At 45.0% G+C, this 27,721-nt stretch overlaps 1 long non-coding RNA gene across 2 annotated transcripts in view; it reads left to right on the top strand.

The window, feature by feature from the left end:
* Window positions 1–27,721, top strand: part of LOC138283822 (uncharacterized) — a 66,206-nt gene that overhangs the window by 12,044 nt on the left and 26,441 nt on the right. The window contains exon 2 of one of the 2 annotated variants that reach the window (XR_011201317.1): window positions 25,555–25,631. This is a non-coding gene — a long non-coding RNA (uncharacterized lncRNA). Of the gene's footprint in view, window positions 1–25,554; window positions 25,638–27,721 lie in introns of both variants that reach the window. The other variant, XR_011201316.1, reaches the window with a different exon arrangement.

The following is a 27,721-nucleotide window of genomic DNA, read 5'->3' as shown; positions in this document are numbered from 1 at the left end:
CCTTTACTATCTGCCTTCTACCTGTGCAATATCCCTGGAAAAGCACACCTACCTCTTCAGAGTACTGGCTAATCCTGTATAATCAGAACACTTACTGCGCTAACTCCAACTCCTTCCAGTTTGTGGATGCAAGTTGAGGGTGTCCAAGTATGTCTTCGAGGCCTGTTCCTAGAACTGAGTGAACATATCTACTGTTGAAACTAAGGCAGACATGATGGTGAACACTACCTGAGGTGTCTAAAGTAAAAAGCCAAACAAATATCCTGTGGGACTCATTCACCAACATTTTGTCTTGTGCTTTGAAAGTAAAGCTACAGGTTGAGTTTCACACTTTCAAACAAGTAGAAATGTTGGTGAATATGTTCCACAGAAAATGTGTTTGACTTATTACAGGTTGGTTCTCGTTGGCAATCATGGTGGTCCTTGTGTAGCATCGATAAGCTCCCTAACAAGCTCTTCTAAATTTAGTCACACCTTTAAAATTTTGTCACACAAGATACTCCGTGACAACATGGCATATGTTCTCTCCACTAGTATGTGCAGTGTGGGCACTATAATCCACCTTAATCGAACAGAACACCTACACATTCTGACAGTGGATAGAGGAGTCAAGCAGGCCATAAGGAAGCCCATGATTTCCTGAAGTAGATGAACTAAAATTCTGAGGCCGCTTGCCTAATGAAGCAGTGGCCCATGGATGTTCAGCATCCATGCACAGCCACTGAAAGGTTTACCCAGCTGCAGCTCCATTTCAGCCAATTTACCAGAACGTTCCCTTAGTATGATACAACGTAAAGCAAGTAGGGAAACGGAGGCTTGGCTGAGAACGGCACTGGGTACAGCTGGATCTCCTGCTGCTATCCATGCTTCGAGCCACTTTACAGCGACGACATGGACAATCCTTTTTGGGTTTTTTAGGATTGCGGTCAGCAAAGTGTCACTTCTGTAGCCTCCAGAAAATATTAAGTGGAGGCTTCTCCTTCTGAAGCAGCAGCGAGGCTTTCAATCACAGACATCTGGAAGTCAAGGAAAGACATGAGTCTTTCTATGGTTGTCTGACAATAAACAATATATGCATTGTATGTTGCCATCTGGATCAGGTGGGTAAACAGTTTCTTGAACTAATTGTGAGTGTTATGACACATATTGTATGGTTGAAGAAGCTGGTTGTTTGTGTCTACTCCGCCCATGTACTTATTGTAACCAAGTAAACAGGTGGGCTTGTGGACTTTGGCCATCTGACCCCTAACCATGATGGTGGGAGTGCTCTCATCATGAATTGTAGTGAGCACATATATGTCACCCCTATCCGAGAACTTCACTCCAAGCATTTCATTGGAAAGCAATGTAGTATTCTGGGACTCCTAGAACTTCTTTCAAACAAGCTCCTGGGGAATCCTTAGCACTTACAACAAACTGTACCACAGGCCACAGTGCCAGCTTTGTAGAGCTCAATGTGTAGCTCTACTCCTGCACAGAAATTGTCTACATAAAGGTTATAACCATTGTGAAGGAGTGGCTGCACAAGCTCCCATACAATCTTCCATGTGACCCCTAATGTGGGAGGGCAACCTACAGGGTTTAGCGTGGAGTCCTTTCCTATATACACTCTCAAGCTGTACACATAGCCAGAAGGGCTCTCACACAGCATCAACATCTTAATGCCATAGTGAGGTCTTTTGCTTGCAATGTACTGCCTCAACAGAAGCTACCCTTTGTATAAGATCAGAGACTTATCGACTGCTATATTCTTTCTAGGAACATAGATCTCTGTAAACCTGGCAGACAAATATTCCATGACAGGCCACATTTTAACCAACCTTTCATGGTCTGGATGGTCCCTGGGCAATGCAGCAGGATTGTCATTGAAATGCAGCATGCACTGCAACAGTACAAAATGATATTTGCTCATGTACTGTGTGAAGATGGGAGTCATCCAGTAGGAATGCAAGGTGAGTTTTTGCACTAACCCCATTTTGAGAGTAGGGCCCAAAATATCTTCTACTCCACCAGCAAAGTGGGAGTCCACTGGCAAGCCCTAGAATGGGGCCCTAGAGTGCATCCATGCTCCCTCAGAAACTGTTTGTGTTGCACATTGATTTGCTGCACAATTGATGAAGGAAGTCGACATCCAAAAAGATATGGATGTAGTCGACAAGCAAAAAGGTGGCTGTATCGACCTTACATCCAGTGTCACCAGTAAAAGGTGGAATTTTGAGCTGAACTAAATTGGGAAGTTGACATGAGAGCACTCTGTCTGTGCTTGCTGCCGCATGCACCTGCTCTCTGGGTTAGGCTAAGATGTTGTTGTCCTGCTGTACAGACTGTGCTTGCGAAGATATGGCACAACTGTCCTCTTCGTCTCCCTCAGAATCACTGGAAGAGGAGTCATCGGATGGGACTCCGCCGACTGAAAAATCACTCCCAGATTCTTCTCCGTTGTCCTCTCCCTCAAATGCTGTCTCATTATCTGCTGTCTCAGTCTCTGATCCTGCCTCAGAGCTGTCCTCCATAACCCAGTTACGGCTTCAGCAGCAGGCATCGAACGAGATGTGATCTGTGCTACTGGCTAAACTATCCCTCTAAAACACTAGCCTACAGAGAAGGCAGATATGGTCACAAAATTGATGGTGGGTGGGTGTGTGATGTGTGCAACTGTAAATGCCAATCATCTTACCTTTGCTTCTTCCTTCAATCATGTTCTCTAAAGACACTGAAAAAAACAAAAAAAAACACTATTACTTCACCTTGCCACATACCCATTCGTCATCATCATCAAAAGTACTTTATTTCGATAAATAAATATCATAAAAAGGCAAAAAAACAGTACAATCAAAAATTACAGGCAGTCAGCAATTCATATTATCTAAAATGTTTCAAAAGGGGGTCAGTAAAGTAAAACATCCTAAAAACATCATTTAACGTGAAACATTAATATTCTCCCAGAATCGCAGAGCTTACATTTCCTATAAAAGATTAATTAATCACTCAATTCATTACAGTAGAATAATCGGATTGATGGCAAACTTCTTTTTCTTAACCCTAACAGCTCCCACTAAAAAACTAGCAACATGGAACATAATCCTAGGGGTCTGCAATAACTGTAAGAACAAGAGGGCAGGTTTGACCTGTATAAACCCCTCCTCCTTTAAGATTGGGAACAAATATTTCTTTCTTAGGGCCGCGTAATGGTCACAGAATAACAGAAAATGCATTGTATTCTGGATCGAGAAATTATCACAATTACACGGCGTTCCTTTTTCCGGAGGAGACCAGGTTTGAAAATGGCCCAGAGTTAGATGGATCAGGTTAAACCGAAAGCGTGTGAGTAGAAACCGGTGGAAGGGTTGATTAACAATAGACAAATATAGTTCAGGGCCCACATAAGTACTCAAAATAATACTGGCCCGCACCGATGGTTTCTCATATTCAACTTGTTCTCTTTCTAAACATAACAGATCTTTCATCATGCTTTTAATCAGTCCAATATCTTTTACAGTTATTGATTCCGGGGAATAAAAAAGGTCCGGTCTCCCTAATCTAACGAAACAATTTTTGATATAAACTAGCCACGCTATTTTATTTACTTTATCCAGCTGCAGGCAATCTTTTAAAATAGAGTGGTTGAGCGGAATTTCTTGATTCAGCCAGATCTTTAGCCAGGCTAGAACGGGGGCCAGTTTAATCATGTCTGAAATGTAGCCCACACCCAATTCAGTATGGACAATGTGTGTGGAAGTAGACTGGGGAAGAGAGAGAACCGATCTTAGAAATTTATTTTCCGTGATCTGTATACTTTCCATAGAGCAATAGCCCCATATCGCACTTCCATACGTTGCTATTGCAAGGCATTTTGCTTCATAAATTTTTAGCAAACTAACAATTGGCCTCGCCCCGAGTTTATTCATAAAACCCCGAAGAGCAGAAGACGACTTTACAAGGGCAACATTTCTATTTTTTATCTGGGGGCCCCAGGAGCCTTTCTCATCGAAGGTGATCCCTAAGTATGGAAATATTGCTACTCTACACAGTTCTTGCCTCCCACAAGTAAAAATTTTGGGGAGTTTATTTTTATTACCCTTACCCATGATCATAATCTGGGACTTTTTAACATTGATCTTTAAATCCAGGGAAGTCATAAAAACCTCAAAGGCGTCCAATAATCGTTGAAGACCAACACCAGTACGAGAAAGCAGGACAGCATCATCCGCGTATAGGAGAACCGGAATACCGAGTTCTCCTATCCGTGGGGTGTCCTGGGTAGCATCTTTTAGTGTGGATTCCAAGGCATTTATATAAATAGAAAAAAGAAGGGGAGCCAGAATGCACCCCTGCCTGACTCCCCTTTCTGAGTTAAAGTGGCTAGTGCATCGCCCCGCAGTAGTAACTCTAACAGAAGCTGTTAGGTCAGTATGTAAATCTACTAAGAGGTTAACAAGAGCCTTGTCCAGTCCCATGTCAAGTAAGATTTTCCATAATTTAGATCGATTTACAAGATCAAAGGCTGACGAGAGGTCCATGAACCCCAGATACATGGAACCCTCCTTCGCCTTCGTGTATTTCTCTATTAATAAATACAAATTCAAACCTTGATCTATAGTACTCCTTTTAGGTCTAAAACCATACTGCACATCTGCTAGGACCCCTTTCTCTGTTAACCAATCGTTCAATTTTTTTTAAATAACTCGACCTAAAATTTTCACTGAGGAGTCAATCAGTGAAATCGGCCTGTAACAAGATGGGTCTTGCCTATTACCCTTTTTAAACACTGGTATAATTATAGATTTCTTCCAGGAAGACGGGATTTTATCAAATGCAAGATTATTAAAAACCTTGCATAATACCTTAGACCAAAATTTTGGAAAACTTTTAAAAACGTCCCCAGGTACCCCATCTGGGCCCGGGGCTTTGTTTTTTGTGGTTAGGTCTATAGCCCTTTCAACATCTGCGACTGCAAAAATAACTGCATCCTTGTCAGGGGAGGTTTCCCCAACTTCATCTACTAAAATTAAAATTCCACCAGGAGGACCAATATTAGAGTATATCTGACTAAAGTGTTTTGTCCAGCCCTCATCTGGAATGTTTGCCTCTAAAGGAGTATTAGTTTCATCAGAAAAAAAGGGCTGATTTATTATTTTCCAGAATAAACCACTGTTTTTTAGGGTATCTGGATCCAGGAGTTGAGCCAAGGCATTATCTTTCAGAGTCCTTTTCCTCTCTAAAATAGTTTTTTTATACACTTTCCTAGCATTTACTATTTTTGGTCGATCTTTAGGGATAGTTTTTAATGCCTTTAATAGTACACAATGTGCTTTAGAGCATTCCTTATCAAACCATCTATTGCCCTCTAGCACCTTCTGGCTAGATTTAACTTGGAGACTACGATTAATTTCTAAGCAAATCTGATCAAATGCTACTATAACCTCCTTAGGATCTGGATTTTCCGCTAGACATATAGAGATTTCATCCTCCACTTTAGATAAGACCTCCTGAAAAAAAGTTTCAGGGACTATTTTTGTCCACTTCAACCTACGATTCTGGTCTTTGACTTTAAGGTTCAAGCCCCCTCTCTCTGCGACTAATTTGAGAGAAATCAGTTCAGTGTTCTTAAGAACAAGTACAACAGGATTATGATCACTAAAAACTGACACCTCAGTACATTTAAAACACTATTTAACAAAAAGGAAGACAGATAAATATAATCTATAGTAGTACCATTTTCTTTGCCCTTAAACGTAGGGGACCTACTATTCCCGTCTCCACAGCCAGACTCATACCCATTATCACAGCCTTTAGGGCTGGTGGCACCCAGTGTGACAAGCTTTATTGCCGCTCCTCCTCCCATGACCTCCTTCTTGGATTCCCTCACTAAAACCGATCAAAATTGCCCTTCATCTCTACAGAACCCCCTCGCACATACTAATCCTCTCAGCTATTAACATAAAATACAGATCTTTTCTTTGCAGCAGGGATATAAACCTTCTGCACTACTTTATGACATCAAAACTGCCACTAGACAACAGACCAATCTCTTTCCCTAGCAGGAACATAACCACAAGAGTCATCTTGACATTTTTATTGCTGCCTATCAGCTATATATATATACATATATATATATATATATATATATATATATATATATATGGAGAGAGTGTGTCTAACTCTCTCCATATATATATATGTAAAGAGATCACTTTTATATGTGTGTGGTTTCCCTGGGGCAGAACGCAGCCCCCCAGGGAAACCACACATGCACTATCAAAAGTCATCTCTCTCTCTTTATATATATATATTCACTGAAAAAAGGTTACTTGGATGTCATAGTTCTGAATTTACTTGTACAAAACCATTGAAATTCAGCAGTTATAGGTACCTCAGCTAATGGTACCTGGCGCTACTGTAATGCACTGCTTATGACCTCGCATATGACATCACACATGACATGGTCAGTGACATCATTGATGACATCACTGATTGCATCATCTAGTGAGCGAAAGTGTTGCATCGATGTGTGAGTGGGTGTGTATGTGTGTCTACAGGTGAATGAGTGGTTGAATAATTTGCTGTTTGGGAGACTGAACAGATGTGTAAGTTGCTGTTAGGTGAGCAAGTGACTGTGTGAGCATCTGCACTACATTTAGTCTGTGGGTGGCTGCATATGTGAGTGAGTTGGTGTCAGAGTGGTTGTCTGGGTAAGTGAATGGGTGTCACTGGATTGTTGAGTGACTTGGTGAGCGGCTTACTGTATGGCTGTAAATATAACTGAGTGGCTATGTCAGTAATTGTATGCAAGAGTCAGTGGGTGTATGAGTAGGTGTATCATGAACTGAGTGGGTGAGTCAGTTTTTATATAGGATTGTGAGTGGATGTGTGAGATCATGTGTTGGACAGTGAGTTGCTGTGTGAATGGCTGTATGGGTGACTGAGTGGGTATGTAAGTGCCTGTTCATGTGAGTGAGTTGGTGTGTGAATAGTTGTACAGTTGACTGATTGAGTGTGTAAGTGACTGTAATAATGAGCCAGTGACCATGTCAGTGACTGTATGGGTGAGTGTATGGGTGTATCAGTGTTTCTACAGCTGATTAATTGGATGTGTCATTAGAATAGTGATCTATTAATGGGCTGCATGAGTGTGAGTCAGTATGTCAGTGGGTGTATGAGTGGGTGTGTAAGTAACTGTATGATTGTGTGAATACCTCACTTAGTAGTGTATGGGTGAGTGAGTGGTTGTGTCAGTGGCTATTTGAATGAATGTATATCACTACTCTTATGCATCTCTGAATAAGTATGTGAGTAGATGTGTGTGTGGGTATTCAATAGTTTGTATCAGCAAATTAGTGGGTGTATGACTGTGTGGATGATGTCATCAGTAATGTCATTAGTGATGTCATGTGAGATGTCATCAGTCATGTCATCAGTAACATGTAACCTTTGTTTTTTTTCAGTGAATTTCTAAGTTTTTTAAATTCTATTTCCTAGCAATAACGCCCCCGTAACCTTTGTTTTATTCAGTGAATGTCTATGTTTTTTTTTACTGTACAGTAATTTCGATTACTATACGTTAATCCAACCACCGCAGTGCACGCCTGTTAGAAATGGGGTCTTTGGTTGGCAGTCAGGTTACCCCCTGTCCAAGCAAGGACCCTCACTCTAGTCAGCTTAAGTCACACACAATTCAAATTATCCTGTGCCCACCCTCTGGTAGCTTGGCACTGAGCAGTCAGGCTTAACTTAGAAGGCAATGTGTAAATTATGTGTGCAATAAATCATGCAATAACTCAGTATAGCACCACAAAAATACACAACCCAGTGTTTAGAAAAATACATAATGGGGCATATTTATACTCCGTTTGCGCCAAATTTGCGTCGTTTTTTTCGACGCAAATTCGACGCAAAACTAACTCCATATTTATACTTTGGCGTTAGACGCGTCTAGCGCCAAAGTTCATGGAGTTGGCGTCATTTTTTTGCGTGAACACCTTCCTTGCGTTAATGATATGCAAGGTAGGCGTTCCCGTCTTAAAAAATGACTCCGATGCATATGCGTCATATTTATACTCCCGGGCAAAAATGACGCCCGGGAGTGGGCGGGTCTAAAAAACCCGCATTAGCGCCGGATTTTAACGCCTGGGTCAGGGCAGGCGTTTAGGGACCTGTGGGCTCAGAATGAGCCCAGAGGTGCCCTCCCCTGCCCCCAGGGACACCCCCTGCCACCCTTGCCCACCCCAGGAGGACACCCAAGGATTGAGGGACCCACCCCAGGGACATTAAGGTAAGTTCAGGTAAGTATTTTATTTTTATTTTTTTTGTGGCATAGGGGGGCCTGATTTGTGCCCCCCTACATGCCACTATGCCCAATGGCCATGCCCAGGGGACTTAAGTCCCCTGGGCATGGCCATTGGGCAAGGGGGCATGACTCCTGTCTTTGCTAAGACAGGAGTCATTTCAATGGGGGTTGGGCGTCGTAAAAAAATGGCGCAAAACGGGTTGAGGCGATTTTTTTGCCTCAGCCTGACTTGCACCATTTTAGGACGCCCATACTCCATTTTCCCCCTACGCCGGCGCTGCCTGGTGTACGTCGTTTTTTTCCACGCACACCAGGCAGCGCCAGCGGCTAACGCCGGCTAACCTCATTGAATAAATACGGCGCCCGCATGGTGCTTCAGAATGGCGTTAGCCGGCGCTAATTTTTTTGACGCAAAACTGCGTTAGCGCAGTTTTGCGTCAAAAAGTATAAATATGGCCCAATATTTGTCTGATAAGATGCAGGTCAAAATGATTAAAATGCAATAAGAATATGTTGAGATATCACTGTAAAAGTGATATATAATGACTTTAGTCTTTTAAAGCAATAAATGTCTCTTTCAAGCACAAAGTACCTGGTTCACATCCAAAATCTACGCAAAGAACCACAGAGGAGGAAATGCGTGGAAAACAAGGAGGTGTGCATCAATTTCTCCGGCCGCACACGGCGATGCATCATTTAGTTTTCACGCAGGGACAACTGTGCATTGATTTCTGGAGCTCGGCCATGGATCCTCCTCAGGCTGTGGGATTTTAGGATGACCCGGGTGTAGGAGGCTGGACTGGCTTGTAGTGAGTACCAAGGGGTACTTGCACCTTGCACCAGGCCCAGTTATCCCTTATTAGTGTATAGGGTGTCTAGCAGCTTAGGCTGATAGATAATGGTAGCTTAGCAGAGCAGCTTAGGCTGAACTAGGAGACGTGTGAAGCTACTACAGTACCACTTAGTGTCATATGCACAATATCATAAGAAAACACAATACACAGTTATACTAAAAATAAAGGTACTTTATTTTTATGACAATATGCCAAAGTATCTTAGAGTGTACCCTCAGTGAGAGGATAGGAAATATACACAAGATATATATACACAATAGCAAAAATATGCAGTATAGTCTTAGAAAACATTGCAAACAATGTATAGTTACAATAGGATGCAATGGGGAAACATAGGGATAGGGGCAACACAAACCATATACTCCAAAATTGGAATGCGAACCACGAATGGACCCCAAACCTATGTGACCTTGTAGAGGGTCGCTGGGACTATTAGAAAATAGTGAGAGTTAGAAAAATAACCCTCCCCAAGACCCTGAAAAGTGAGTGCAAAGTGCACTAAAGTTCCCCTAAGGACAAAGAAGTCGTGTTAGAGGAATAATGCAGGAAAGACACAAACCAACAATGCAACAACTGTGGATTTCCAATCTAGGGTACCTGTGGAACAAGGGGACCAAGTCCAAAAGTCACAAGCAAGTCAGAGATGGGCAGATGCCCAGGAAATGCCAGCTGCGGGTGCAAAGAAGCTTCTACTGGACAGAAGAAGCTGAGGTTTCTGCAGGAACAAAAAGGGCTAGAGACTTCCCCTTTGGTGGACGGATCCCTCTCGCCGTGGAGAGTCGTGCAGACGTCTTTCCCGCCGAAAGAACGCCAACAAGCTTTGCTAGCTGCAAATTGTGCGGCTAGCGTTTTTGGACGCTGCTGTGGCCCTGGAGGGACCAGGAGGTAGCAAATTGAACCAGGAGAGAGAGGGGACGTCGAGCAAGACAAGGAGCCCTCTCAGCAGCAGGTAGCACCCAAAGAAGTGCCAGAAACAGGCACTACGAGGATGTGTGAAACGGTGCTCACCCGAAGTCGCACAAAGAAGTCCCACGTCGCCGGAGAACAACTTAGGAGGTCGTGCAATGCAGGTTAGAGTGCTGTGGACCCAGGCTGGACTGTGCACAAAGGATTTCTGCCGGAAGTGCACGGAGGCCGGAGTAGCTGCAAAAGTTGCGGTTCCCAGCAATGCAGCCCAGCGAGGTGAGGCAAGGACTTACCTCCACCAAACTTGGACTGAAGAGTCACTGGACTGTGGGGGTCACTTGGACAGAGTTGCTGGATTCGAGGGACCTCGCTCGTCGTGCTGAGAGGAGACCCAAGGGACCGGTAATGCAGCTTTTTGGTGCCTGCGGTTGCAGGGGGAAGATTCCGTCGACCCACGGGAGATTTCTTCGGAGCTTCTGGTGCAGAGAGGAGGCAGACTACCCCCACAGCATGCACAAGCAGGAAAACAGTCGAGAAGGCGGCAGGATCAGCGTTACAGAGTTGCAGTAGTCGTCTTTGCTACTATGTTGCCGTTTTGCAGGCTTCCAGCGCGGTCAGCAGTCGAGTCCTTGGCAGAAGGTGAAGAGAGAGATGCAGAGGAACTCGGGTGAGCTCTTGCATTCGTTATCTAAAGTTTCCCCAGAGACAGAGACCCTAAATAGCCAGAAAAGAGGGTTTGGCTACCTAGGAGAGAGGATAGGCTAGCAACACCTGAAGGAGCCTATCACAAGGAGTCTCTGACGTCACCTGGTGGCACTGGCCACTCAGAGCAGTCCAGTGTGCCAGCAGCACCTCTGTTTCCAAGATGGCAGAGGTCTGGAGCACACTGGAGGAGCTCTGGACACCTCCCAGGGGAGGTGCAGGTCAGGGGAGTGGTCACTCCCCTTTCCTTTGTCCAGTTTCGCGCCAGAGCAGGGCTAAGGGGTCCCCTGAACCGGTGTAGACTGGCTTATGCAGAATTGGGCACCTCTGTGCCCAACAAAGCATTTCCAGAGGCTGGGGGAGGCTACTCCTCCCCTGCCTTCACACCATTTTCCAAAGGGAGAGGGTGTCACACCCTCTCTCAGAGGAAGTTCTATGTTCTGCCATCCTGGGCCAGGCCTGGCTGGACCCCAGGAGGGCAGATGCCTGTCTGAGGGGTTGGCAGCAGCAGCAGCTGCAGTGAAACCCCAGGAAGGGCATTTTGGCAGTACCAGGGTCTGTGCTACAGACCACTGGGATCATGGGATTGTGCCAACTATGCCAGGATGGCATAGAGGGGGCAATTCCATGATCATAGACATGTTACATGGCCATATTCGGAGTTACCATTGTGAAGCTACATATAGGTAGTGACCTATATGTAGTGCACGCGTGTAATGGTGTCCCCGCACTCACAAAGTTCAGGGAATTGGCTCTGAACAATGTGGGGGCACCTTGGCTAGTGCCAGGGTGCCCTCACACTAAGTAACTTTGCACCTAACCTTTACCAGGTAAAGGTTAGACATATAGGTGACTTATAAGTTACTTAAGTGCAGTGTAAAATGGCTGTGAAATAACGTGGACGTTATTTCACTCAGGCTGCAGTGGCAGGCCTGTGTAAGAATTGTCAGAGCTCCCTATGGGTGGCAAAAGAAATGCTGCAGCCCATAGGGATCTCCTGGAACCCCAATACCCTGGGTACCTCAGTACCATATACTAGGGAATTATAAGGGTGTTCCAGTAAGCCAATGTAAATTGGTAAAAATGGTCACTAGCCTGTTAGTGACAATTTGGAAAGAAATGAGAGAGCATAACCACTGAGGTTCTGATTAGCAGAGCCTCAGTGAGACAGTTAGTCACTACACAGGTAACACATTCAGGCACACTTATGAGCACTGGGGCCCTGGGTTACCAGGGTCCCAGTGACACATACAACTAAAACAACATATATACAGTGAAAAATGGGGGTAACATGCCAGGCAAGATGGTACTTTCCTACACAACCCCCCCCCCAAACAAAGGACAATAAGACTAGCCATGACCTGATGAGTCTTCATTGTCTAAGTGGAAATATCTGGAGAGTCCATCTGCATTGGAGTTGCTACTCCCAGGTCTATGTTCCACTGTATAGTCCATTCCCTGTAGGGATATGGACCACCTCAACAATTTAGGATTTTCACCTTTCATTTGTTTTAGCCAAAGTAGAGGTTTGTGGTCTGTCTGAACAATGAAGTGAGTGCCAAACAGGTATGGCCTCAACTTCTTCAGAGCCCAGACCACAGCAAAGGCCTCCCTCTCAATGGCAGACCAACGCTTTTCTCTAGGGGTCAACCTCCTACTAATAAAAGCAACAGGTTGATCCTGGCCCTCAGAATTAAGTTGTGATAGGACTGCCCCTACTCCTAATTCAGATGCATCAGTTTGGACATAGAATTTTTTAGAGTAACAAGGGCTTTTCAGGACAGGTGCAGAGCACATGGCCTGCTTCAGCTCCTCAAAAGCTTTCTGACAGTTTGCTGTCCATAATACCTTTTTAGGCATTTTTTGGAAGTGAGGTCATTAAGAGGGGCTGCAATGGAGCCATAGTTCTTAATGAACCTCCTGTAATACCCAGTGAGGCCTAGGAAGGCTCTTACCTGAGTCTGTATAGTAGGGGGAACCCAATCAATAATTGTTTGGATTTTCCCCTGTAGTGGTGCAATCTGTTCCCCACCAACAAGGTGTCCCAGATAAACCACCTTACCCTGCCCTATCTGGCACTTTGAAGCCTTGATAGTGAGGCCTGCCTTTTGCAGGGCCTCCAAAACTTTCCATAGGTGGACCAGGTGATCATCCCAGCTGGAGCTAAAGACAGCTATATCGTCCAAATATGCTGCACTGAAAGCTTCCAGCCCTTGCAGGACTGTGTTCACCAACCTCTGAAAAGTGGCAGGTGCATTTTTCAAACCAAAAGGCATTACAGTAAACTGGTAATGTCCTCCAATGGTAGAAAATGCAGTCTTAGGTTTAGCATCTTCTGACAATTTGATCTGCCAATACCCTGCAGTCAAGTCAAAAGTGCTTAGATACTTGGCAGATGCCAGTGTATCTATGAGCTCATCTGCCCTGGGTATAGGGTGAGCATCAGTTTTGGTTACCAAGTTGAGACCTCTATAGTCTACACAAAACCGCATTTCCTTCTTTCCATCTTTGGACTGGGGTTTTGGTACCAGTACCACAGAAGAAGCCCATGGACTGTCAGAGTGCTCAACCACTCCTAGTTCTAACATTTTCTGGACCTCTTGCTTTATGCAGTCCCTGACATGGTCAGGCTGCCTATAGATCTTACTTTTGACAGGTAAACTGTCTCCAGTATCTATAGTGTGCTCATACCAAGAAGTGGTACCTGGCACAGTAGAGAAGAGTTCAGAGAATTGATCTAGGAGATTTATGCAATTGTCTTTCTGCTCAGCAGTAAGACAATCAGCCAAAACTACACCTTCCACAAGAGCATCTTGTTCTGTGGAAGAGAAGAGATCAGGTAGAGGATCACTGTCTTCTTCCTGTCCCTCATCAGTTGCCATGAGCAGGGTGAGATCAGCCCTGTCATAGTAGGGTTTCAGGCGGTTGACATGGAGCACCCTAAGGGGACTCCTGGCAGTGCCTAAGTCAACTAAATAGGTGACTTCTCCCTTCTTTTCAACAATTGTGTGGGGTCCACTCCATTTATCTTGGAGTGCTCTTGGGGCCACAGGCTCCAAGACCCACACTTTCTGCCCTGGTTGGTACTGAACCAAAACAGCCTTCTGATCATGCCATTGCTTCTGGAGCTCTTGGCTGGCCTGAAAGTTTTTACTGGCCTTTTTCATGTACTCAGCCATTCTTGATCTGAGGCCAAGTACATAATCCACAATGTCCTGCTTAGGAGCTTTTAAAGGTTGTTCCCAACCCTCCTTTACAAGTGTGAGTGGACCCCTAACAGGGTGTCCAAAAAGAAGTTCAAAGGGGCTGAAGCCCACTCCTTTCTGGGGTACCTCCCTGTAGGCAAAAAGGAGGCATGGTAGAAGGATATCCCATCTCCTGCGGAGTTTTTCAGGGAGACCCATAATCATTCCTTTGAGAGTTTTATTAAATCTCTCCACCAGTCCATTTGTTTGTGGATGATAGGGTGTTGTGAACTTGTACGTTACACCACACTCCTTCCACATGGCCTTTAAGTATGCAGACATGAAATTGCTTCCCCTGTCTGATACCACTTCCTTTTGGAAGCCCACCCTGGAAAATATTCCTAGGAGGGCCTTTGCCACTGCAGGTGCTGTAGTGGTCCTTAAAGGAATAGCTTCAGGATATCTTGTGGCATGGTCCACTACCACCAAGATAAACCTATTGCCTGAAGCAGTAGGAGGGTCAAGGGGGCCAACTATGTCAACCCCTACCCTTTCAAAGGGAACCCCAACCACAGGCAGTGGGATAAGGGGTGCCACCTGTCTTGCCACTGGCTTGACAGGTTTCACAGGACTTACAAAATTCCTTTGTGTCCTCAGACATTCTAGGCCAATGAAACAGGGGAACAAGCCTGTCCCAAGTTTTCATTTGTCCTAGATGCCCAGCTAAGGGAATGTCATGTGCCAGTGTTAGGAGGAACTTTCTGTACTCCTGAGGAATCACTAATCTCCTGGCAGCTCCAGGTTTAGGATCCCTATGCTCAGTGTACAAGAGGTTGTCCTCCCAGTAAACTCTGTGAGAGTCACTGACATCCCCATTAGCCTGTTTGACAGCTTGCTGTCTGAGACCCTCTAATGTGGGACAGGTTTGCTGTGCCACACTCAGCTCCTCCCTGGCAGGCCCCCCTTCACCCAAAAGCTCAGCAGTGTCTGCTTCCAGCTCCTCTGGTGTAGGTTCTGCACAGGGAGGGAATTCTTCTTCCTCAGAAGTTGAATCCACTGTAGAGGGAGGGATAGTAGGAAGTGGTTTGCTTCTACTAGCCCTAGCTTTAGGGAGCACTTGGTCCATTGTTCCAGGATCCAAGCTTCCCTGTCCTTTTTGCTTTTTGGCCTGAGCCCTTGTCAAAGCAAAAATATGCCCTGGGATGCCCAGCATTGCTGCATGGGCCTCCAACTCCACATCTGACCAAGCTGATGTCTCCAAATCATTCCCTAATAGACAGTCTACAGGTAAATCTGAAGCTACCACAACTTTCTTTGGACCAGTAACCCCCCCCCAGTTGAGATTAACAACAGCCATGGGGTGGCTAAGTGTGTTGTTGTGAGCATCGGTTACTTGGTACTGGTGACCAAGTAGGTGTTGTTCAGGGTGGACCAGTTTCTCTATGACCATAGTCACACTGGCACCAGTGTCCCTGTAGGCCTGAACCTCAACACCATTTATTAGGGGTAGCTGCTTGTACTTATCCATATTAAGGGGACAAGCAACTAAGGTGGCTAAATCAATAGCCCCCTCAGAGACTAACACAGCCTCTGTGGCCTCCCTAACAAGGCCAACCCCAACTAAGTTACCAATAGTGAGCCCAGCTACTCCCTTGGATTGGCTATTAGTAGGTTTGCTCCCACCACCACTGCTATTAGTAGGGACACTAGGGGTAGCAGTAGGGGTTGTAGTGGTAGGAGCATTGGTGCTTTTCTTTGGACAACTGGGATCTGCTGTCCAATGGCCTTTTATTTTACATAAATAGCACCATGGTTTCTTTTCCTTGTTCTGATTAAAAGTGGATTTGGGCCCACCACCCCCACCAGAGTGTTTTTGTGGGCCTGATGAAGACTCATTTTTAGATTTGTCCCCACCCTTGTCAGAAGACTTACCATCCTTCTTTTTGTTGCCATCTTTGTCACCCCCTGTATGAACTTTTCTGTTCACCCTTGTTCTGACCCATTTGTCTGCCTTCTTTCCCAATTCTTGGGGAGAGGTCAGATCAGAGTCCACCAAGTACTGGTGCAACAAATCAGACACACAATTATTAAGAATATGCTCTCTCAGGATCAAGTTATACAGGCTGTCATAATCAGTAACTTTACTGCCATGTAACCACCCCTCCAAGGCCTTCACTGAATGGTCAATGAAATCAACCCAGTCTTGTGAAGACTCCTTTTTGGTCTCTCTGAACTTTATCCTGTACTGTTCAGTGGTTAAGCCATAACCATCCAGGAGTGCATTCTTAAGAACTTGGAAATTATTAGCATCATTTTCTTTCACAGTAAGGAGCCTATCCCTACCTTTTCCACTAAATGATAGCCATAGGATAGCAGCCCACTGCCTTTGAGGGATATCCTGTACAACACAGGCCCTCTCAAGTGCAGCAAACCACTTGTTAATGTCATCCCCCTCCTTATAAGGGGGAACTATCTTGTGCAGATTCCTGGAATCATGCTCTTTTGCAGGATGACTATGGGGAATACTGCTGCTGCCACCATGGGTTTCTAAACCCAACTTCTGTCTTTCCTTCTCTAGTTCAAAAGACTGTCTATCCAAATCCAGCTGTTGCTTTTTAAGCTTCAGTCTGGTTTGTTCCATCCTCAACTTATTGAGTTCCCTCTCTAACATTCTGTCATCAGGGTTGGTGGGAGGGACATTCCTAGATACAGAGGTATGATGGGAATGAACAGAAGGAGACCTGTCCCTTACAGAAGCCACCCTAACAGCTTGGCTAACAGAAACATCACTACCAGTATGGTGAGAATAAATGCTTTTGCTATGATGTGAGACAACACTATTTGTATGGTGAGGCTCTCCATCATTACCAACTATGCTAGACTGTCTAGTAATGGGCAGGCTAGGAAGTTTCTTTCCTGAATCTTTTCCTGGGGGAGTCCCTGGATCAGGTTGGGAACCATTTGCTACTTTTTCAACAGATGTAGCCCCTATGGCCTTATCTTGTTCTCTAAGCATGTTAAGCAATAATTCCAAAGAAGGATTCTTCCCTACACTCAAACCTCTCTCTATGCAGAGACTCCTTGCTCCTTTCCAGCTAAGGTGATCATATGCAAGTTTGGACAGATCAACATTTTGGCCTGTGCCAGACATTTTTAGAGAGAGTTAAAGTGATAGAAAAAGAGAAAAAAGTATTCAGAACTTTTTAGAAAGACAGAAAAAAAACTTTTTTAACTTTTAAGAACTTTTTGAAAGTTTAGAAGTACTTTTCAGCACTTAGAAAAGAGTGAAAAGAGGAAATGCAAAACTTTTTGGCTATGTGTATATACACTGACCTTGTTTTGTATATTTTTCTCTTATGAAAAGTACAATGACAAGAGTGGTAAGTAGTCTCAAAGCACTTATCCCACCTCTGCACAACCAATGTAGGAGGCTGGACTGGCTTGTAGTGAGTACCAAGGGGTACTTGCACCTTGCACCAGGCCCAGTTATCCCTTATTAGTGTATAGGGTGTCTAGCAGCTTAGGCTGATAGATAATGGTAGCTTAGCAGAGCAGCTTAGGCTGAACTAGGAGACGTGTGAAGCTACTACAGTACCACTTAGTGTCATATGCACAATATCATAAGAAAACACAATACACAGTTATACTAAAAATAAAGGTACTTTATTTTTATGACAATATGCCAAAGTATCTTAGAGTGTACCCTCAGTGAGAGGATAGGAAATATACACAAGATATATATACACAATAGCAAAAATATGCAGTATAGTCTTAGAAAACAGTGCAAACAATGTATAGTTACAATAGGATGCAATGGGGAAACATAGGGATAGGGGCAACACAAACCATATACTCCAAAAGTGGAATGCGAACCACGAATGGACCCCAAACCTATGTGACCTTGTAGAGGGTCGCTGGGACTATTAGAAAATAGTGAGAGTTAGAAAAATAACCCTCCCCAAGACCCTGAAAAGTGAGTGCAAAGTGCACTAAAGTTCCCCTAAGGACAAAGAAGTCGTGTTAGAGGAATAATGCAGGAAAGACACAAACCAAACATGCAACAACTGTGGATTTCCAATCTAGGGTACCTGTGGAACAAGGAGACCAAGTCCAAAAGTCACAAGCAAGTCGGAGATGGGCAGATGCCCAGGAAATGCCAGCTGCGGGTGCAAAGAAGCTTCTACTGGACAGAAGAAGCTGAGGTTTCTGCAGGAACGAAAAGGGCTAGAGACTTCCCCTTTGGTGGACGGATCCCTCTCGACATGGAGAGTCGTGCAGAAGTGTTTTCCCGCCGAAAGAACGCCAACAAGCTTTGCTAGCTGCAAATCGTGCAGTTAGCGTTTTTGGACGCTGCTGTGGCCCTGGAGGGACCAGGAGGTCGCAAATTGGACCAGGAGAGAGAGAGGACATCGAGCAAGACAATGAGCCCTCTCAGCAGCAGGTAGCACCCGGAGAAGTGCCAGAAACAGGCACTACGAGGATGCATGAAACGGTGCTCACCCGAAGTCGCACAAAGAAGTCCCACGTCGCGGGAGAACAACTTAGGAGGTCGTGCAATGCAGGTTAGAGTGCCGTGGACCCAGGCTGGACTGTGCACAAAGGATTTCCGCCGGAAGTGTACGGAGGCCGGAGTAGCTGCAAAAGTCGCGGTTCCCAGCAATGCAGCACAGCGAGGTGAGGCAAGGACTTACCTCCACCAAACTTGGACTGAAGAGTCACTGGACTGTGGGGGTCACTTGGACAGAGTTGCTGGATTCGAGGGACCTCGCTCGTCGTGCTGAGAGGAGACCCAAGGGACCGGTAATGCAGCTTTTTGGTGCCTGCGGTTGCAGGGGGAAGATTCCGTCGACCCACGGGAGATTTCTTCGGAGCTTCCGGTGCAGAGAGGAGGCAGACTACCCCCACAGCATGCACAAGCAGGAAAACAGTTGAGAAGGCGGCAGGATCAGCGTTACAGAGTTGCAGTAGTCGTCTTTGCTACTATGTTGCCGTTTTGCAGGCTTCCAGCGCGGTCAGCAGTCGATTCCTTGGCAGAAGGTGAAGAGAGAGATGCAGAGGAACTCGGCTGAGCTCTTGCATTCGTTATCTAAAGTTCCCCCAGAGACAGAGACCCTAAATAGCCAGAAAAGAGGGTTTGGCTACCTAGGAGAGAGGATAGGCTAGCAACACCTGAAGGAGCCTATCACAAGGAGTCTCTGACGTCACCTGGTGGCACTGGCCACTCAGAGCAGTCCAGTGTGCCAGCAGCACCTCTGTTTCCAAGATGGCAGAGGTCTGGAGCACACTGGAGGAGCTCTGGACACCTCCCAGGGGAGGTGCAGGTCAGGGGAGTGGTCACTCCCCTTTCCTTTGTCCAGTTTCGCGCCAGAGCAGGGCTAAGGGGTCCCCTGAACCGGTGTAGACTGGCTTATGCAGAATTGGGCACCTCTGTGCCCAACAAAGCATTTCCAGAGGCTGGGGGAGGCTACTCCTCCCCTGCCTTCACACCATTTTCCAAAGGGAGAGGGTGTCACACCCTCTCTCAGAGGAAGTTCTTTGTTCTGCCATCCTGGGCCAGGCCTGGCTGGACCCCAGGAGGGCAGATGCCTGTCTGAGGGGTTGGCAGCAGCAGCAGCTGCAGTGAAACCCCAGGAAGGGCAGTTTGGCAGTACCAGGGTCTGTGCTACAGACCACTGGGATCATGGGATTGTGCCAACTATGCCAGGATGGCATAGAGGGGGCAATTCCATGATCATAGACATGTTACATGGCCATATTCGGAGTTACCATTGTGAAGCTACATATAGGTAGTGACCTATATGTAGTGCACGCGTGTAATGGTGTCCCCGCACTCACAAAGTTCAGGGAATTGGCTCTGAACAATGTGGGGGCACCTTGGCTAGTGCCAGGGTGCCCTCACACTAAGTAACTTTGCACCTAACCTTTACCAGGTAAAGGTTAGACATATAGGTGACTTATAAGTTACTTAAGTGCAGTGTAAAATGGCTGTGAAATAACGTGGACGTTATTTCACTCAGGCTGCAGTGGCAGGCCTGTGTAAGAATTGTCAGAGCTCCCTATGGGTGGCAAAAGAAATGCTGCAGCCCATAGGGATCTCCTGGAACCCCAATACCCTGGGTACCTCAGTACCATATACTAGGGAATTATAAGGGTGTTCCAGTAAGCCAATGTAAATTGGTAAAAATGGTCACTAGCCTGTTAGTGACAATTTGGAAAGAAATGAGAGAGCATAACCACTGAGGTTCTGATTAGCAGAGCCTCAGTGAGACAGTTAGTCACTACACAGGTAACACATTCAGGCACACTTATGAGCACTGGGGCCCTAGGTTACCAGGGTCCCAGTGACACATACAACTAAAACAACATATATACAGTGAAAAATGGGGGTAACATGCCAGGCAAGATGGTACTTTCCTACACTGGGGATGATGCGTGGATTTCTGGCACTGACAGGACGAAGTCACAGGGGCTGCGTTGATCTGGTGGTCATTGTGTGGAAATTTCTATCGCACGGCAGGCGCTGCGTCGATTCCTCTCTGGAAGTTGGGCTGCGTCATTCCGACTCGGCTGCGCATAGATCCAGTGGGCTGTGCGTCTAATTTCTGGTCACTATGCTAGCGCTACATCGATCTTCTCATTGCGAAATCGGGCTGAATCGCTCCGGTTTGGTGTGTGGTGAATTTTTCACAGCAGTGCAGGCTGTGCGTCATTTCTGGCAGGCTGTGCGTCGATTTTCAACGAACAAGGGGTCCTTCTTGTAGAGATGAAGTCATTTTGGGCCTGAGTCTTCAGGGAACGGAAGGCAAGTTCTATCCAAGCCATTGGAGAGCACTTCGCACCACAGCCAGAGAGCAGCAAGGCAGCAGGGCAACAGCAAGGCAGCAGTCCTTCACAGAAAGCAGTCAGGTGAGTCCTTTGGGCAGCCATGCAGTTCTTCCTGGCAGTATGCAGGTTCTAGTTCAGGTTCGCTTCACCAGGAAGTGTCTTGAAGTAGAGTGTCTGCCTCATAAGTGTCGAAGTTGGTAGGGTCAGAGACCCTGCTTAAATACCTAAATGTGCTTTTGAAGTGGGGAGACTTCAAAGAGTGGCTTTCAGTTCAATCCTGTCTGCCAGGGTACCAGTAGGGGATGTGGCAGTCCTTTGTGTGTGGGCAGGCTACTGTTCTTTGACATGCAAGTGTCAGGCCCTCCACCCTCTCAACCCAGTAAGATCCATGCAAAATGCAGATGTATGCAAGTTAGGCTGAGTATCCTGTATTTGGAGTGTGTCTGAGTGAATGCAGAAGGGAGCTGTCAACTCAACCCAGCCAGACGTGGATTGTAAGGCACAGAAGGATTAAAGTGCAGAGAAATGTTCACTTTCTGAAGGTGGCATTTCTAAAATAGTAATATTAAATCCAACTTCACCAGTCAGCAGCATTTTGTATCATCATTTTGGCCACAATAAATATTACCTTCCTACTCCTTTCAGATCAGCAGCTACCACTCAACCAGTATATGAGGGTATCCCCAATGTTAGCATACGAAGGGAGCAGGCCTGACAGCAGTGTTAACACGAATTTAGGAGTATTACACTGTCAGGACATGCAAACTACATAGGTACATGTCCTGCCTTTTGCCTACGTAGCACCCTGCTCTATGGGTTACCTATAGCATACCTTAGGGGTGACTTATATGTAGAAAAAGGGGAGTTTTAGGTTTGGCAAGTAATCTTAAATGCCAAGTCGAATTGACAGTGAATCTGCACACACAGGCATTGCAGAGGCAGGCCTGAGACATGGTTAGGAGGCTACTTCTGTGGGTTGCACAACAAGTGTTGCAGCCCACTAGCAGCATTTAATTTAAGGCCCTGGGCACATGTAGTGCACTTGACTAGGGACTTACAAGTAAATTAAATAAACCAATTGGGTATGAACCAATGTCACCATGTTTTAAGGAGAGAGCATGTGCACCTTAGCACTAGTTAGCCATGGTGAAGTGCGCAGAGTCCTAAAGCCAGCAAAAATTAGATCAGAAAAAAAAGGAGGAAGGCAAAAAGTTTGGGGGTGACCCTGCAGAAAGGCCATTTCCAACTATGGCCTTAGGCCATGCATCGCAGCGGTTGTCCACCAAGCCTGGCCCCTATAAGCACTGAACCGTGCACATCCTTCACCCATGTGCAGAGTAGGCTGCCTGCAAGACTTGGCCTGCAGCCAGACCCTGCGGCCAACACTACCAACTACCCAAACCCACGCTGTGTACAGCCCTTTCGACATGCACATCAGGAGTTAGTCGCAGCTTCTCTGGGTGTGAGAATAGATGTGAGAGGGTGTATCTGAGGGTGAGTGGCTGTCATATTGTCTGTCTGGGAATGAGAGGGCGTACATCAGTGTTTTAGTGGGTGCATCAGTCTGTGTATGGATCTCTGAGTAACTGCATGAGGGTGTCATTGGTTTTTAAGTGGGTGCATGAGTGTCTGAGTGGGTCTGTGAGTGGGCGTGTGAGTGTCTAAGCGGGTGTGTGAGAAATTGGTTTATAGAGAGAGAGAAAGATTTTTTTAGGCTTTAATATCTCATATACTTAGAATGATATACTTTTGTTAGATTAAACAAAAAAATGTATTTAATATATTTAAAAAAGTAAAATTTTTGTATTTTAAAAATAAAAAAGGAAAATGAGTCCAGCTGGACTCTAACCCCCCTCCGTCAGTGTTAAGGTCCATGACCTTCACACTGAGCTATTGGAGTTTTCTATACATATATCTTTTTAGCCCTTTGTGGGCTTTGTGGTGAAATAAATATATATAAAAAAGTAGGGACCGCTTGGGGAGTCCTTAAGAGCTCTCCTGTGCCCCCAACGTTTTTTCAAAAAGATTTTTTAAATGTATATACTTTTTAATATAAAACCCTTTACGGGCTATGAGGGACTGGTAGGGAGCCCTCAGGGGCTCTCCCCCATGCTTTTTTTTTGTATTTTTTTTTTTAGAACAACATCCTTACAGGCTACCTGACACTGTGGGAGAAGGCTTCCCCCACTGTGCCAATGCTTCAGCAAGCACGGAGCTGCTTTGACAGCAGCTCCCTTCTTGCTGAAGTATTTAATCTCTGTCCTCTGAAAGCGTGCAGAGGAAAAAGATTAAAGCTTCGGTTTTTGACAGTGGGATGTGCTTTAAAGTTCCCCGCTGTCAAAACCTAAAGAGTTTGCTATGGCTTGGCTAGGCTGCAGCTCTTCAGCCAAGCCGCACAGCTATGTCCCGGGGGTGGGCACCCTGGGACATAGAAGGAGTTTGCCCTGGGGTGTGGCAGTCCCTAGGGCCATCAGAGGCTCCTCGAGGGGGGCTACAAGGCCCTCCTCCAACTAGATCTTAGCATTGGGGGTGGTGGTCCTCGGGGCGGGGGGGCACAGAGCCCCCCGCTTTAGCTACAAGATCGCCCCAGGGAGGGTGTGGTCCGCAGGGCAGCAGGAAGGGCGAGGAAGCCCCCTCCCCATATTACAATAATGCCCTGGGGAGGTGGCAGTCCACCCATCCGGGGGCATTAGACTGACGAAGCGCGGGAGACCATGCTTTGTTTTGTTTGGTAATTTTACGAGCGGATTTGCGGATCCATCGCATCTCCGCTGATAAATAAATGCTTTTTAGCCCTGGGAGGTCTCTTTGGTACCCCAGCACCAGAGCTAAGAGGTCAGGGTGTCCGTACCCTGGCCCCTTTTCTTTTTTTTGTGCTATCATTGTTTAAAATCCCTTTGGAATAATGAATGGGGAAAACATGTTTTGGGACCCCCCTTTTTTCTCGCCCCCCTCCTGCCCCCCAGACGGATCACCCTGAAACTTTCCAGGCAGCAGCTGACGGAACTGGCAACATTTTTTGTAAAAGTTTTATGAAGATTCGTCAAGCAGTGCCAAAGATATAGGCAAGTAAAAAAATGCTTTTTGTATAGAAACATAATCCTACCTATAACTACCTAGTGGCAACCACCACTATATATATATATCAGAGAGAAAGAGATTTCTCTCCCTCTATTGAGAGTCTCTCTACCTGGGAGGGTGATTGTGGCTCCTAGGGAAACCACACATCTATTAAAAAAAAATTGCCCCCACTCAGGATCAGCACTGGCCTCGGGAGACCCCCTGTCAATTTCTTTTTTTTTTTTAGACGTTTCCACCCTAGAGGGATGATCACACCCATTTCCACAAGGGCCGAATCGCTCCCAGATGTAATACCTGGCATCTGGGGGGGGGTTCCTGGCCATGGATTGTATCATGACCGTGATCCACTGCTCAGAAACCATTTCAGAAAGGACTTGTTTGAAAGGGGAAAGTCTACACTTTCAAATGAGGATCTCCCTGAAAGCTGGGAAGTCCGTTTTGGGCCTCTTTTCTCCACCGGAGTAGAGAGCAGCCTTACCTGCTGCTTCCTGACCCTATGGGGAAAACAACTGTGACAACAGCGCACATATTGGCAGGTGGGGGGCGGTGGGAAACACAGACACTCTTCTGTGTCTCCCCAGGGGTTTTTAAATTAAAAGAAATCATCTGGTGCAAGGCACAGGAGGATTTTAAAATCCTATCCCTGGTGTCGGCCAATGGTCGTGGCCCGCACTAGGGAGTGTGTGTCAGCCATTGACCGCCACACAACGGATAGACCCTGGTTACACTTTGTACCATAAACTAGGGGTGTATATGTATTGTGAAGATGCCAGGTTGGAGTGTAGCCTGTTTCAGCATGTTAGGGTTCTCAGAGCACATGCACTGGGGCCTGGTGTGCAGAGTCCCGGTGAACAGAGACAAAAATACCAGCAGCATCAGTCAAAACAAAATGGAGGTAATCATGCAAAAAAAAGGCAATTTCCTACAACCAAGATTTATGATACATCCCAGTTTCTTTAGACTTTGTAGGTAGTGAGTGGGGCATGATTAGTCCAGACTAAGGGCCTGAGTTAGAGTTTGGCGGACAGGTTACTCCATCACAAACATGAAAATTATCCCATACTCCTATTACAATCTCCATAGGTTATTCTGGGATTGTAATACAGCAGACAGGATATCTATCACGTTTGTAATGGAGTAACCCCGTCCACCAAAGTCTAAATCAGGCCCTAAGACTGGTAGCATGATAGTGAAGGTGTCTGGAGAACTGGGAAATGAGTGAACATCAAGTCATAGTGCAGGGTATTAGGAATTTACAAAAAATATGCTCCATGAATACATGTGTGGAGATCAACTGGAGTGTTAGAAGGCAGCATTGGAGACAGGTATACTTAGGCTTACATTCATTGGCAGGAAGTGGAGAGGTCAGAGGAAAATCTCAAATGGTGATTGAGCTCTTCATGACTCTCCTGTTACTGCCCCTGCACTTCTCTGTGCAGCACAGTATTGTCAACTTTAGTTGCAGATTGCTTTAGTGCGATAATAGTGAAATATTCTGAAGGTAGCAGAATAGCAATATCATTAGTAGTCATAACCAATTCTTAAGAAAGAGAATGAAAGAAAGAAAGAAAGAGAACTGTTTTTACAATGTAGAATAAAGAGGAAGGGTTGATTTGATTGCCTCTAAATTCTTATTATACACTTTAATATTATTGAAGCTAGCTTTAGTAATAATCAGTGTATCAATGTCTTCTTTCTCTTTCCTCCGATCAAGAGCTTCAAAGGAGAGGAATCCCACGAGAAGGAAGCCGTCCTCTGACACCACCACTACCACTGAAAGCATTCCATCTGGTGCGTGTAAGTCATGTATAACTATTTATTCACTCTTCGTAGATTTCAATTAACAATCTCACTTATAGCAATATGTAGTGTGGCTTTCGATCAAACTGTAATTTCTTTTTCTTATTATCCTAAATTTTTCCTAACTTCCTTTTAATCTGATTTACATGTGTTCATATATTCTACACACCACTTTTTTGTTTCCCCTTTCCTTCCCTTCCCAGTCTATTTGTGCCTTTTTTCCCCTTCTTTCCTCTTATTTTGTCATCATTAATCTTTCCCTTACCCTCTTTTTCTTTCTTTAATCATAGTTTCTCTGACTCCTCCATTATAAAAACTTTAAGGGTTCAGTTTTTGACCATTTGATTTTTAAAAAGTAGAAGTGCATCTTTCACAGTGATTCTGTGGGCTGTAATAAATTTAATAAATAGGAAATCGTAAACAGGGAATTGCTATTTGTAACAAGCATTTCCTAAATGCGAACTGGGTATTTAGGAAATGCTATTGCACTATATATTCCAAGTTGATGGTAACCATGTGCAATTTTAAAAAAAAGCTTTTTTTTAAATCCTACGTAATGTACACATGCCGCTAGAGCATGTGTGCACTTTAGTTGACATGCATCAAAGGGGGGCTTTGGCCCTCTGCACCCTTACTTTTGCATTTCCTAATTTGTGATTTCCTTATAGGCCTTCAAACCCATAGGAACGCATGAAGCCGCATTCCCAATAGCGATTCCCTAATAGCAATTGCAATTCAATGGAATCACTATTTTGATAGCTAGCATTTTGCGTTTCCTAAATCGCGTTTTCTTAAAATTTGTTATTTAGGGAATGCAAAATGTGATTTTACTACATCAGACCTTAAGTGCCTTGTTTTTAAGAGCCGACAGAGGCAGATACTGTGGAGGAAGGCCAGGAGTAGAATCATTAACAGGAGTAGGAGGAGCAAGTGGATGTTGGCTGGGACAATCAGTAGAACAAGGCCCTTCCTGAGACTGGGCCCCAAAACATTTTAAGTTATCCACCTCCCTACACACCTGTGTCTGTCCCTCAGCCAAATAATTAAGGGAATGAGCGAGGTGTGTTCTTAGTACCTTTGCCCAGTTCCTACTGTCCATCCATGCCCTTTATTTCCGATCCCTTACCAACCCAATACTAATATGTGCCACAAATTCTTCCTCACCTTCGTACTAGCTTTCGTCTAATGCTTACACTGCTTAACCTTACCAAACAGTCACTTTTTCTCCAACCCATGGATAATATTTGTACTACTGGTAATGAATTAGGGGTGGTGGTGGTGAGGAATGGTATGGTGTGGAGGGTTGGACTTGAGGCTGGATTAAGGGGTAGAGAAAGAGTAGGACCACTGGAATTATTGTTATGTGTAGGCTCGGTTGGAATTTAAATTATGATGGTGTAATTCATGTAATTTCAGGAATTTCATGTGGCACTTGGTATAAAAACTTCCCAAAATAATACTATTATCCTGTGTTGCATAATTACATCACTGCTGGAAAATGTATTATGTGAGAACAATATGATCAACCAGAAGACAAGTTGCTGTTTTTTTCTACAGCAATTTTGTTTTTCACACTTATTATGAGCATAAAATGAGTCCTCACATTACAAATGGACAAAGGATGCATTTTGCACTAAAATGTAGCATTGAACAACAAATTTGCATTTCATGTAATTAAGATAAATTTTGGTTAATTTTCCTGTTTACACAAATACAAATTACTCTTATTTCAGATATCTATAAATATTATGTGCTAATAGTTGTCCAAAAATCAAGTTGCCCCACCAGGTTACATCAATTCATGTTGCATGATATAGAAAAGTACATTTAGCACATTTACCAAGGCTAAGCCTGCCACATGCATCACATGAATCATAATTTGGCATCCATTCATACCAGTTATCTTTTCCAAGTGTTGTTTTCTCCAATCTATGTGGCTCTTTTTCCCATGGAAGAGACATACATCACCTATGCACTTCTTTGCATTTTTGTTTATAGCTCTTCAAATAAATGCAAGGTTAGTCATGGGAAGTAGGAATCTTGTTTTTGTTCAGATAATTCTTTGGAAGCATTCATCACTG

Source organism: Pleurodeles waltl, chromosome 3_1, assembly GCF_031143425.1.
Source record: "Pleurodeles waltl isolate 20211129_DDA chromosome 3_1, aPleWal1.hap1.20221129, whole genome shotgun sequence".
NCBI lineage: Eukaryota > Metazoa > Chordata > Amphibia > Caudata > Salamandridae > Pleurodeles > Pleurodeles waltl.
The sequence above is the reverse complement of the archived record's forward strand: the minus strand, read 5'-3'. Positions and strand labels throughout refer to the sequence as shown.